General features: G+C 43.5%; 1 protein-coding gene across 2 annotated transcripts in view; it reads left to right on the forward strand.

Annotated features, from left to right (window-relative positions):
* RHBDL3 (rhomboid, veinlet-like 3 (Drosophila)) overlaps positions 1 to 12,399 on the forward strand; it is a 69,695-nt gene that overhangs the window by 18,522 nt on the left and 38,774 nt on the right. The window lies entirely within an intron of this gene.

Consider the following 12,399-nt stretch of genomic DNA (forward strand, 5'->3'; position numbering starts at 1 on the left):
GTCCAGTGCTTATCCTGCAGCGCCACACCAGGACTCCCCCAGCATCCCTGAGGCCTCATTATTAGGATAGGGTGAAACCTCCCCCGCTCCCCACCCCCCCATTGTCTGGCCTGTTTGGCCCCAGCAGGAAAGGTAGAGTTTTGGCAGAGAAGGTAGAGTTTTGGCAGAGAAGGGAGGCTCGGCCTGATTCCAGTTTGTTCTCTGCAGTCTGGAGCCTGTGGTGTGTGGGGGGCAGGGCAGAAGGCTGGGGTGGGGGTGGAGGAGCATGGGGCAGCCCCTGTCACTAGGCCAACAGCAGGGAGCCCTGGAGGGGGAGGAGGAGGGGAGCAGGTGGTTCTTTGTCTGGAGCCAGAATGAGGGAGAGGGGCCTTTTCCCCCTCGCACCCCCCCCCAGGGGATTGTCATCCCTGCTCCCTGTACACACAAGGCCAATGGGTTTCCTCCCCCAACCTGAGGCAGGACAGATGTCATGCTGTGTGGCAGACCACTGCCTGGCACACCCTGACTCCCCCTGCAGTGCTTACTGGGACTCATGGCTGTTTCCAGGACTCATGGCTGCTTCTCCTGGCAAACCCTATCCCTGATCCCCACCCCACCCTGTGCCCTCCCATCACCTAAGGGCCACATGGGACCAGGCAGGGCCAGGATGGTAGTCCCTGCCTGTGATGGAGTCGGGGTTGGTATAAGTGGCCTGTACCAGCCTGAGGAGAGCGAGCAACTGGGGAGATTCAAGGATGAGGAGACCCCCCCACTCCCTACCTCCGCTGGCAATTGTTGTCAATTTCCTCCTCTTCCTCAACTGAGTAGTAGGGATGCGGAGAGAGCTGCTGTGTGTGTGTGTGTGTGTGTGTGTGTGTGTGTGTGTGTGTGTGTGTATGTGTGGATTTTCTCTGCAAAGCCCTGGAGGCCCCCATCTGTGTCTGGTTGACACTTCCCTCTTTGGTCCCTGGATTTTGCTCCTGAGCAGAGCTACCTTTGGGAGACTGGAGGACAGCAGCCACCAGCAGTGGTTTAGAGGTGTACTAATCTCCCTGGGGAGTCCTGGGGTGGTGCTGTGGGTTAATGCACCAGACTGCAAAGCCGCTTGAACTACAAGGGCGGCAGTCCAAGCTCACCAGCTGTTCCTCGGAAACCCTATACAAGGTCGCTATAGGTGGAAACCGACTCGACAATGCTTGATGACAACAACAACAACAACAAAGCTCCCTGAGGAGTCCTGGTGTGGCCCTTTGGGATAAAAGTCAGTTTGAACCTCAAGGTCCGAGATTCAAGCTTACCAGCCGCTCCTTGGAAACACTATACAGGGTCACTATGGGTCAGAACCGACTCAATGGCACTTAGTAACAACAACAACAAGCTCCCTGTGTTGGCATCCTGGCTCTGCCACTCTCTAGGCAGTTACTTAACCTCTCTGTACTCGCTTTTCCATGCCCTCATTTCCTCGTCTGTTATGTGGAAACAGTAGTAGGACCTATTTCATACAGTTATTGGAGTTTCCATACACACAAAGTACTTAGAACGGTACTTGGCCCCAAGAAATCACTCAGCAAACATGAATTGGTTTTATTCTTGAGACCCTTCTTTAAGGCTCAGGGAGCCTGTCTCATCCTTGGTTCTCCCTTACCCCATTATTTTAGGTAACGGTGTGACCTCTCTCTAATCTGACACGAAAGGTCACGGAGGAACAGGGTATGTGAGTGTCCTGAAATACTTGTGGGTGAGAACCCAATAGATGTTATCTCTGAAACTTAGTATTTGGGGTTAAAGGTGGGGGCACGTGTGGATTTAAAACAGGCCTCAGTGGAGATGGCCTCTTTTGCTGAGGTGTGGGGAAAATTGTCATGGCCCCTGACTTGCGATATTTGGCTGTTTCTCATGGATTGTTTTAGAAAAGCTTTACACAGAGTCAGTTTTCCTAAAATAATCTATATTGACCTTAGCTGTAAAAGGGGAGTCTTCGGTTTGGTCTTCCAGATTCCCTGGGAGAAATCCCAGCAGCACAGGAAGCTAGCCCTCATCTAGCGCACATGCCCCCCTGCCAACATCTGTTTGTCTGTTAGAATCTAGGCTGCTCACAGCAGAGCCTCCAGAAAGCACTGAGAGCTTGTGTCTGGGAGCACAGGGTGAACAGGAAAACTGGTAATCACAGCACCCCCGACTAGTCTGAGGGAAGGAGGGCTACGGAAGAGGGACAGAAAGGGTGTGTTCTTCTCTTGGGGCAAATGATACAAACTTGCATTTCTGTAGAAAATTAATGCCCATCTATTGTGGCACTCTGGTAGTGGTTACGAATCGGGCTGCGAACCTTAAGGTCAGTGGTTCAAAACTACCAGCCGCTCCGCGGGAGAAAGATGAGGCTTTCTACTCCCGTAAAGATTTACACCCTCGGAAACCCTGTACAGGGTCGCTATGGGTCGGAACCGACTCGAAGGCACTTAACAACAACAACAACATTGTGGCACTAGGACTCCTGGTGTGGCGCTGTAGAATTAGCACTGGACTTTGAACCACAAGGTCCGCAGTTCAAACCCATCAGTGGCCCCTCAGAAACCCTATACAAGGTCACTGTGAGTTGGAACCGACTCAGTGGCACTTAACAACAAATAGTGGCACTCAGGAATCCTGGTGGCACTGTTGACTAAGCATTTGGCTGGTAAGTGAAAGATCAGTGGTTCAAACTCATCAGTCACTCCACAGGAAAAAAATTAGGTTGTCTGTGCCACATAACATAATTGTGTGACATTTCTGAAACAAAGTCTGTGACATAGTGATCTACTATAGTTCTTCGAGCATGAGGAGAGTGAGTCACACAAGTTCATAACCATGTGTTTCACAGGGAAAGTATATGGAGATATCGAAAACCCCATCTCCCCCTCAGAATAAACCCCCTCCTAAGACTAAGACTCAATGGGAATACACGCTCTGATTGGTGACCATGTTTGTCATCAATAAGGGGAAGTGAGGGAAAAACAGCAATGAAGCTGTGAGCTAAGCCCTACAATGTTCAATAGACTCCTATAAACCTGAGTGGAGACCTGGTTGGCCCGCAGTGTTGCAAGACCTGGGGACTCTTGGGCCCAGAGTCAGTGACATAGCCATAGAGGACTAGAGTGGAGAGTGAAGCATCCAGCTGATAAGAAGAGAGGGCACAAGAACACCCACACTTGCAGAAAATACCCACTTGATCTGGCTTCAATGACTGGATGATCAGAGCTCAACTAGAAGAAGAAAGAAGAGGAAAACAGTAATCTGATACAATTTGATGAACTTGACCTACGTCTATGGATGCAGTAACTCAAAAAAGGGAACAAATCTTTATAGCAAGAATCATTTCCACCCCCTCCATACACAGAATAGACAGGGATGGGCAACATGGACATTGGCTACCCACAGTAGGGGGGCTACAAAAGCGAGAAGTGACTGGTTTACTTACAGGTTTTCAAGAGGGAACTTAGATCCAGAGGGCGTGGAGTTAGGTAGACTCTCCACTGAGTAGTATCCAATCTATCTAGGCAGGGCTGATGAAAGGAAATGCAGATAGGTCTTTTGTGATACAATAGTGAATAATTGTTATCAGGACTGATTGTGAGGGTTGGAAATGCAAAGGTAGACATTTTGTAGCAAGGAGGGTGGTGATTGACTTTGCAGTCTAGGAGTGGAGGTCCCTGGGACCATCAAGAGAGAAGAGCAGAGAGCGGGACCCTACCCAGATAATCAGTGACGCCAGAGATGGAGGCAGAGACGATGACATGGAGAGATGGAGTGGCTGGGGACTTTAGACACAGAGAAGGAGAGGGAGGGACTGTGTGCTGACGACTGGGAGCAGGCTTGCAGGGTATACCCTTTGGTTGGTTGATGATGCATGGAGGGGATTGTAACCATGGCAATGAAACGATAGGATGAATGTAAAACTAATGTTCCCCCATGCAAACAATCACACAATTCACAATAAAACATAAAAAAAAAGAATGAAAACCCCATCTCCATTTTCTGCCTCGATAATTAGGTTTTCATAATATCTGTTGTTTTCTTAAGTGCCTTTGAGTGTTTCTGAGGAGTGGCTGGTGGGTTTGAACTGCCAACCTTGCAGCTCAAACTGACCTTGCGGTCCAGTGCTTATCCCACAGAGCCACACCAAGACTCCATATCTAGGTCTGTCTAATATGAGTAATTCCTCTTTTGTCAGTTCTGGATACTGGCATTCAAAATAGAGATTCATCTAATGTTTCTCGGCCAGATTTTGGAGGAAGACAAGCTCTTTCACGGTATGGGTTCATTGTTGTCTTACAGGCCCTGTTTGTATGTCATCAAATGACATGCAGAATTCTTAATTTATTTTTGATTCCTAAAATTAGGTAGCTAGAGTACTATTTTGCATTCCATTTTCTTTTTAAATAACCAGGTTGGCTTTGCAAAAAGATTTAATGATGCTTTACACTAGCATCTTCACTAGCGTAAAGGAAAATGATCTGGCTTCTAGTTTGTTGGAGCAGAAAATAGTATTTAAGAGTTACCTAACATTTTCTCTGGTTTTAATTAGTTATGGCCTCCGTATTTAATATCTTGGCTGAACTGTCTACTGGTTTTACTTTGACACAGTTGAACAACACTGAGATTAAATCTCTAATATTTGTGTTGGCAATATATTAAGATATTAAACATATTTTTAAAGTACCGATTTATTTGTAGAAAACAAAAAGTTAAGGAGTATGTATTGCCTTTTGATGGGTTTTTATTAAATCTTAATTATAATATTTTTTTCCAAATTTTTTGTATTTCCTTATAATTGGGAGCTCTGGTAGCGTGGTGGTTACGATTCGGGCTGCTAGCCTCAAGGTCGGCAGTTCGAAACTACCAGCAGTTCTGCGGGAGAAAGATGAGGCTTTCTGCTCCTATAAAGATTTACAGCCTCGGAAACCCTGTGCAGGGTCGATATGAATCAAGGCTGACTCCACAGCACATAACCACCACCAATTTAATTTTGGAATCCCCGTGTGGCACTGTGGGTTAATGTGCTAGGTTTGCAAGGTCGGTTTGAACTGCAAGGTTGGTGGTTCAAGGTCACCAGTCACTCCTCACAAACCCTATACAGGATTGCTATAGGTCAGAACTGACTCAACAGCACTTGACAACAACAACAATAAGAATTGAACAGTAGGCTTTTTGGTTCATGTTACGTAGCTTGTCTGAGTTTCCAAGAAAATACATAGATATTTCAGTTTTTGTTAGCTAATGAGGACATTTTAAGAAGCTGTGAGTTTTGTTGAAAATAAATCCACTTCTAAAATTCACCTGATTATTAAATATAATAAAAGGTTGTTTTTAAAAGCTTGAGGATGTTTCATGAATCCTTGGATAGACACATTTTCTAAGAATATAGTTCAGATAATTGACAAACTATGTATAAAGTGGTTTGTTTTCGGTTTTGCAGCGTATCACATCAACGATGGTTGTTAACTGATTTAAGTGTGTCCTGTAAACAACATCTCTGAAATGTTGGGAGGGTGGGGGTCAGACCTGTTATCTGGTTTCTGTTTTGCTCATGGCTTTAGGATTGTTCCTGTTGTCAAAATTGTCAAATGAAAAAAAAAAGGTGTGAAATATGGTCATACATAAATTTTTTTTTACCTTAAATTTTTTTCCAGTCTTATTTTTATTATTACTTTTTAAATATCATCTTGCTAAAGTATACAAACTTTTTGAAGCAAGGTGGAGATAAATATTTGTGCCCTATGAAAGACACTTAAGAGTATGAGAAGACAAGCAAACAACTAGGAAAAATTATTTGCAAAATCTGAAACTGGTGAAACTTGCATCCACCACGCCTTTGTAATGATCAGAACTGGATGTTGCCCAGCTCTTACTGAACATTCTCATAAAAGATTCTACAGATGAATCTTGAACAGTATGGGAGGAAATTGGAAACAAATTAAAAAATTTCAAGGAATCAAGTTTCTAGAAACACTGAGGCAGGAAGAACTCCCCAAACTATTGCCTGAGTTAATCTTTAAATCTTAATAATAGCCACTTAAGTGTTCTGAAAATCAAACAGTTTGTTGTTCATGGTGTTAGATGGCTGTCGAGCTCAGCTCTGACACTGACTCCCAGTGGCCCTGTGCACAACAACAAAACACTGCCCGCTCCTGCTCCATCCACACAACGGTTATGATCCAGCCCAATGTTGCAGCAGCATTACCAATCCATCTCATTAGGGGTCTTTCTCTTTCTCACTGACCCTCCTCACCAAGCAGGTCCTCTTCCAGGGACTGATCTCTCCTGACAATATGTCCAAAGTATGAGAAATGAAGTCTTGCCGTCCTCACTTCTAGGAAGTATTTGGCTGTGCTTCTTCCATGACAGATTTGTTTGTTCTTCTGGCAATCCATAGTACTTTCAGTATTCTTTCTCAATACCATAATTCAAATGTATCAATTCTTATTCACTGTATAACTTTTACATGCATGTAAGGCACTTGACCATATCATGGCTCAGGTCAGGTGTACTTTAAGTCCTCAGTGACGTCTTTGCTTTTATTTTGAACAGGAGAAAGAAGTGTTTTACACACAGATTTTCCATTTAATGCAGTACCATCTCTTGAATTTTTGATTGCTGTTTCCATGAGTGTTGTGGGTCCAAGCAAAATGTTTGTCAAGTTCAAGCTTTTCTTCATTTATCATGATGCCATTTATTGGTCCAGTTGTGAGGATTTTCACGTTCTTTACATTGAGGTACAATCGGTCCATACTGAAGACTGTACTCTTTGATCATCATCACTATTTCAAATCCTCTTCACTTCCAGCAAGCAAGGTTGTATCATCTATATGTAGCAGGTCATTAATGTGTCTACCTCCATTTTTTTTTTTTTCCTTTAAGTTTTTGTTGTGGATTGAGTGAAAGTTTACTAGGAAGATCATTGGTTTTACATTCAACAAATCATACAACTTGTTTCATCACAATGATTACAATTCCTTCCATGTACCATCAGTTAACAGTATTTCTCTGTATTCACTTCAGCTCTTTTTTTTTTTTTTTTAACACTCAGGCATATATAATAATTTAAACCACCAAAGGGCACATTCTGCAAGTCTGCCTCCTGGCCGCCATCTCTTGGTCCCTCTCTTCCCATGAATCTAGAGTCCTCAGCTGCTCCTTCTCTCCATGACCCCATCTCTGCCTCCATCTCTGGCGTTGCTGCTTCTCTGGATAAGGTCTTGCATTCCACCTCTGCTCTTCTTCCTCGATGGTCCTAGGGTCCTTTGTTTCTGGATTTTAAGATTAGCTGCTCCCTCATTTTTGTTAACAAAACTTCTATATTTACAATCGTGACAGTCGCAATTAGTTATGATAACAATTACTCACTATTGAATCACAAGAATCTTATCCCCATCTCTTTTAACCAGACCCATCTAGACAAGATGAAAACAGTTCAGTGGGGACTCTATCTTCCCCCAAACACTTTTAAACTAAACTCCCTCTTGAAACCTTATAAGCCAGTCACTTCGTGCCTTTATCACCCCCTCATTTTAGGTAGCCAGTGTCTAAGTTGCCCATCCCTATCTGCCCTGTGTACCGAAGGGATAGTGCTGATACTTGGTATGAAGACTCCTTCCCTCTCTGCTGGTTTTTTGAGGTACTACCTCCATGAGTATAGGTCAAGTTTGTCAATTTACCCATGTTTCCTTTAACAAAAATTATTTGTTTGTTTATTTGTAATTTCCTTTAGTCGAGTTATGATTATCAAGCCATTGAGGCTAGGTCAAATAGGTACTATCTACAAGTTTGGGTATTCTTATGCATCTCCCCTCACTTCATATCAACTGGATGCTTCACTCTCAGCTCTAGCCCTCTGTGACTATGTCCTTGTCCATGGGCTCAGGTGTCCCCAAGTCTCACCACCCTTTGGACCAACCAGCCCTTCCTCTTCTCTCTCTCATCTCCAGGTCAAGGGGAGTCTATGGAACGTGGTTTAACTCAGCCCATTTCTTCATTGTTGCCTTTCCTCCTCTTCCACTCACCAGTAGACCAATGTGGTCGCCAGCAAGCTTACATGCCTGTTTATGTGTTCCCATTGAGTTTAAATCTTAGAGAGAGATTTGTCTCGAAGGAACTTGATAGCTTGCCTTGATGGCTTCCCAGTGAACAGCTTGCTTATTCTTGTAGTAGCCAGTTATAATGACATTTTTGTTTTGAGTTTTTCCTGATGATCTTTCTTTGAAGGTGTGTCTTCTGTCGCTTTAGCTGGTCTGCTCGTCCTTGCTAGTGGGAATGTCCCACCTCAGAAGATTCTGGATGGGATTCAGGATTCCATCTAAAGAATAGGCAAGAGGCCTATTTCACTGGGCAAGTTCTAGAACCTCTGTTAGGTATTCCATTAGTTATAGGCTGAAGATGGACTTACAGTTTTTCTATAGTCATGTTTCCTGACATTCCTTTCTATCCCCATCAAGTGTCTATTTTACAATAGTAGGCAAGGGAAACCAATATTCATAAGACAGTTAAGCATCTTAATATTATTTCTCCTCTTCAAACTATGCCTAGATCTCTGTACCACAGAGCCCTGTTGTTCCAAGGTTGAGCATGCATAACTGTTTACCTCTGTTCCACTTAGACCATGCAAACCTGTCTCAGTGTTCCCCTATCTACCTTGTTCTTCCACCTCCTCCCCCATCTTGTATTGCCCTCCCCAACACCTGAACTGTGATGTGTCTTCCCTTACCCTGTGCACTACCATCACCTTCCTCTACCTCCCCTTAAACCTCTACCTCAACCCCACCATTGTGGTTACCTTATATTCCATTAACTTTCCCCTCCATTTAAGATAGTCTATTTTATCCTGTAATCTACCTGACCTTCTCACCACCTGGATCTCTGTTCCTCTGTGTTTACCTTCTTTTATACTGTAATTGGTTTGATCATAGACTGACCTCCCAGACAGATCCTTTGAATTTGTTCTTATAGTTTTATTCTGTTCTCGACTCTTCCATTTGTAAATTGAGTTCTGGGTGATGCTGCCATGTATGTCATTCTCTGGTTGTTTTCTGTTCTTGCTGGTTCTCAGTCCACAGAACTCCCTTTAAGATATTTTTCATCACAGGGTTAGCTTTGGCAAAATCCCTTAGCTTCTGTTTGTCCTGGAATGTTTTGATTACACTATCGTATTTGATTGACAGCTTTGCTAGGTAGAGGATTCTTGGTTGGCAGTTTTTTTTCTTTCAGGGTTTTATATATGTCTCCGCATTGCCTTCTTGCCTACATGGTTTCTGTTGAGAGATCCGAGCTTAATCTGATTTGCTTTCCTTTTCTTCTCTTTTCCCTAACTGCTTCAGGATTCTGTCCTTATCTTTGATTTTGGAGAGCTTGATTATTATATGTCTTGGTGATTTTCTTTTAGGGTCTATCCTTCCTGGGGTCCATTGAGCTTCTTGAATGCTTATCTTTTCACTTTTTAGGATGTTAGGGAAATTTTCTTCCAGAAGATCTTCAACTATCTCCTCTATGAACTTGTGTGATTGTTCCTGTTCTGGACTGCCAATAATTCTTGTTATTCCTCTTCATGTTGTCCAACATGAATCTTAGACCTTCTTCAGATTTTTTTATCCTTTTTTCTGCTTGTTCTTCTATTTTAGTAGTATGGAGAGATTTATCTTGCGAGCTCACTAGTTCTGGCTTTCAACTCTTCAGTTCTACTCCTTTGCCCTTTCAATGCCTTGTCCATTTCTGATATTCTATTATTAATCATTTGGACCTCTTTTTGTAGGTTCTGAACTGTTTCCAATGCTGTCTATTTTATTTGATTGTTCTTGTAGTGCTTTCCTGACTTCTTCCTTATTTTTCTTAACTCCATTGTAAAGTGTTTTGATACATTTTATAATCGTTTTTCTGAATTCGTTCTCATTTCCAAAGCCTGCCCTCCTTCCAGTATGGAGTGTAGTTCTACCTCCAGCTCATTTGTCTCAGTCACTTCATCTTGTTTCTGGACATGTTCATCTACTTCGGCTATTTGGGCATATTCAGTAGTTAGCTGTGGCCTTGATACTTAGATGGATGTGTGTTTGGGTATTTTTTATGCTTTCTGATTGCCTCTAGGTAGATGTGATCAGGAGATGGGCTTCCCTTTTCACTCCTCTTCCTGAGAAATTTCAAGATGACACTGTTGGTTGTTATGACGTAACTCAGGATTTAATTTTTGGCCTGTTTCCTTTTTAGTCTGCCTGTCCTGCTCCACAACCCCTTTTCAGGCCTTTTCTTTAGTGATAAACAGTTCAGGGCCGGCTGTGTCCATTTTGCATTGCTGTTTGGTTTTAAGTGGAAACTGTCCCTTTAAATTTTGAGATTGGTACACATGCCTAGTAGAACCCTCCAGGGGTGGGGGTGGCATGTTCACTCACTGAGACACCCCCACTAGTCGCCAGAATGGAGGTGCGCAGTCAGCAAGAGACTAATGAACAGATACAAAAAAAGAAAAAGAATGTCTACACCTTTAACTCTGTGGTTCTGTCAGGCATCCATGGGTGCTCTTATCCTTCCCCACTTCAGTCTCACCCAAGATGGCCACTCCAGGAGCAGCTGAGTGCCTTGGATTAGACAGCACTGGATTTCTTGCTTCTGCTACAAATTCCACTGGCTGTAAACCTTCCAACTTTCTTAATATTCCTTTCTATGTGATTATCTGGGACCATCCCCTGAGCCTGCTTGGTCTGGTATTCTGTGTTGTTGCTGACGGAGTTCCTCACTGCACTTCTACCCTCTCCACTGTCTTGTTCTCCCATAAATTGTTAAAATGAGTGCATTCTTGTATTTGTCTTTTGATTTTTGACATTGCTAAGGTGCTATGGGAAATTAAAGTAACACAAAATTAGAAAAAAAAATTAATTAATGAAAAGCAAAAAATAGTGATAATAATGTTTCTATTTCTGGAAACCCAGTAGGACAGTTCTGCTCCATCCTACAGAGTCACTGTGAGTCGGAATTGACTCAACAACAATGGATCTGGTAGATCATCTGGAGTCCCTGGGTAGAACAAACAGGAAAGTGCTCAGCTACTAACCGAAGTGTTGGAGGTTTGAATCTACCCAGAGGCACCTTGGAAGAAAGTCCTGATGATCCGCTTCCCCAAAATCAGTGGATGAAAACCCTGTGGAACATAGTTCTACTCTGACACACATGGATTTGCCATGAATCAGTCAAGCCAACACCAACTGGTTTGGTTTGGGTATCCGTGCAAACACCCACTGTATTCACCAGCAGATCTTTGCTGTGTGCTAATTATTCCAGGCTCCGTTCTAAGGACCAGGGATAAGATATGATGCCAACATCCAAGGAACCAGCAGTCTAGTGAGGAGACCAAAGAGAGAGGTTTCAGTAGGCGGTATAGAAATCATGCTCCGGAGTTTGATCATAGTGCAGGGGGCCCATCACTAGATAGAGGGATAAACAAACTGCAGTAGTTCCATGCAGTGGGATAGGACTCCGTCATAAAGAGAAATGAAGTTCTGATACATGCGACAACATGTATGAACTTTGAAACTATGCTAAGTGAAACAAGTCAGACTCAATGGGACAAAGGTAGTATGATCCCACTTTAATGAAATACCTAGAACAAACCAAAGTTTTCTCCATTTTCACCAAGGGCAGGGGGAAGAAGGAAAGGGGCCATAATTTCTTAAGGGGTCCTGAGTTTTCTGTTAAAGTTGATGAAAAAAATGGGAAACAGATGGTTGTACAATGTAATTAGTTGTCACTGAATTGTGCGTTCAATTGTACATTAAAAAATGGTCAATAAAAAAAATTTTTTTTTTTAGTGGTTTAAGTGGCAAATATTTTGCCTTATATATTTTATCACACATATAAAAGGTGCAGGGGGAGGAGCAGCAGGGCCAGACCGTGTCTGAAGAGAGCCTTCCTGGGTAAAGAGACATCTGAGTCGTCAGAAACGTTGAGTAAGAGTTTCCCAGGGAGCCCGGAAGGAAAGAGAATTTGAAGCAGAGGGCTCACGTGTGCAAAGCTGAGGAGAACCAAGGCACATGATGTCTTTGGGAGCACTGTACAATTCTGTGTGCCCAGGTGTGGGCTGTGCCCAGAGGGATGCCAGAAGGACCTCAGCCAGATGGGAAGAGCTTGCAGGGTGTGCTTCTTGTTCCCAGGGTTCCCCAACATTCCCCTCTGGAATCCTCTGACCTAGCCCCGTTCCTCTTTACCTGCCACTCCAGGAAGGCCATCTGTGGAAACGTCCTCCTCCTTCTTCTATGCTCTTCCCTGTTTCACACCCTGGACATTCTTCATCTTCCTCCATCATCATCTTCCATGCATTCCTGCTTTCTGCTGGTCCAAGGACAGGAGTAAGGACAGAGCCCTTCTGAGCCTCGGTTTCCTTATCTGATATGTGATGGCTGGGCCAGA

Source organism: Chrysochloris asiatica, unplaced genomic scaffold (assembly GCF_000296735.1).
Source record: "Chrysochloris asiatica unplaced genomic scaffold, ChrAsi1.0 scaffold00007, whole genome shotgun sequence".
NCBI lineage: Eukaryota > Metazoa > Chordata > Mammalia > Afrosoricida > Chrysochloridae > Chrysochloris > Chrysochloris asiatica.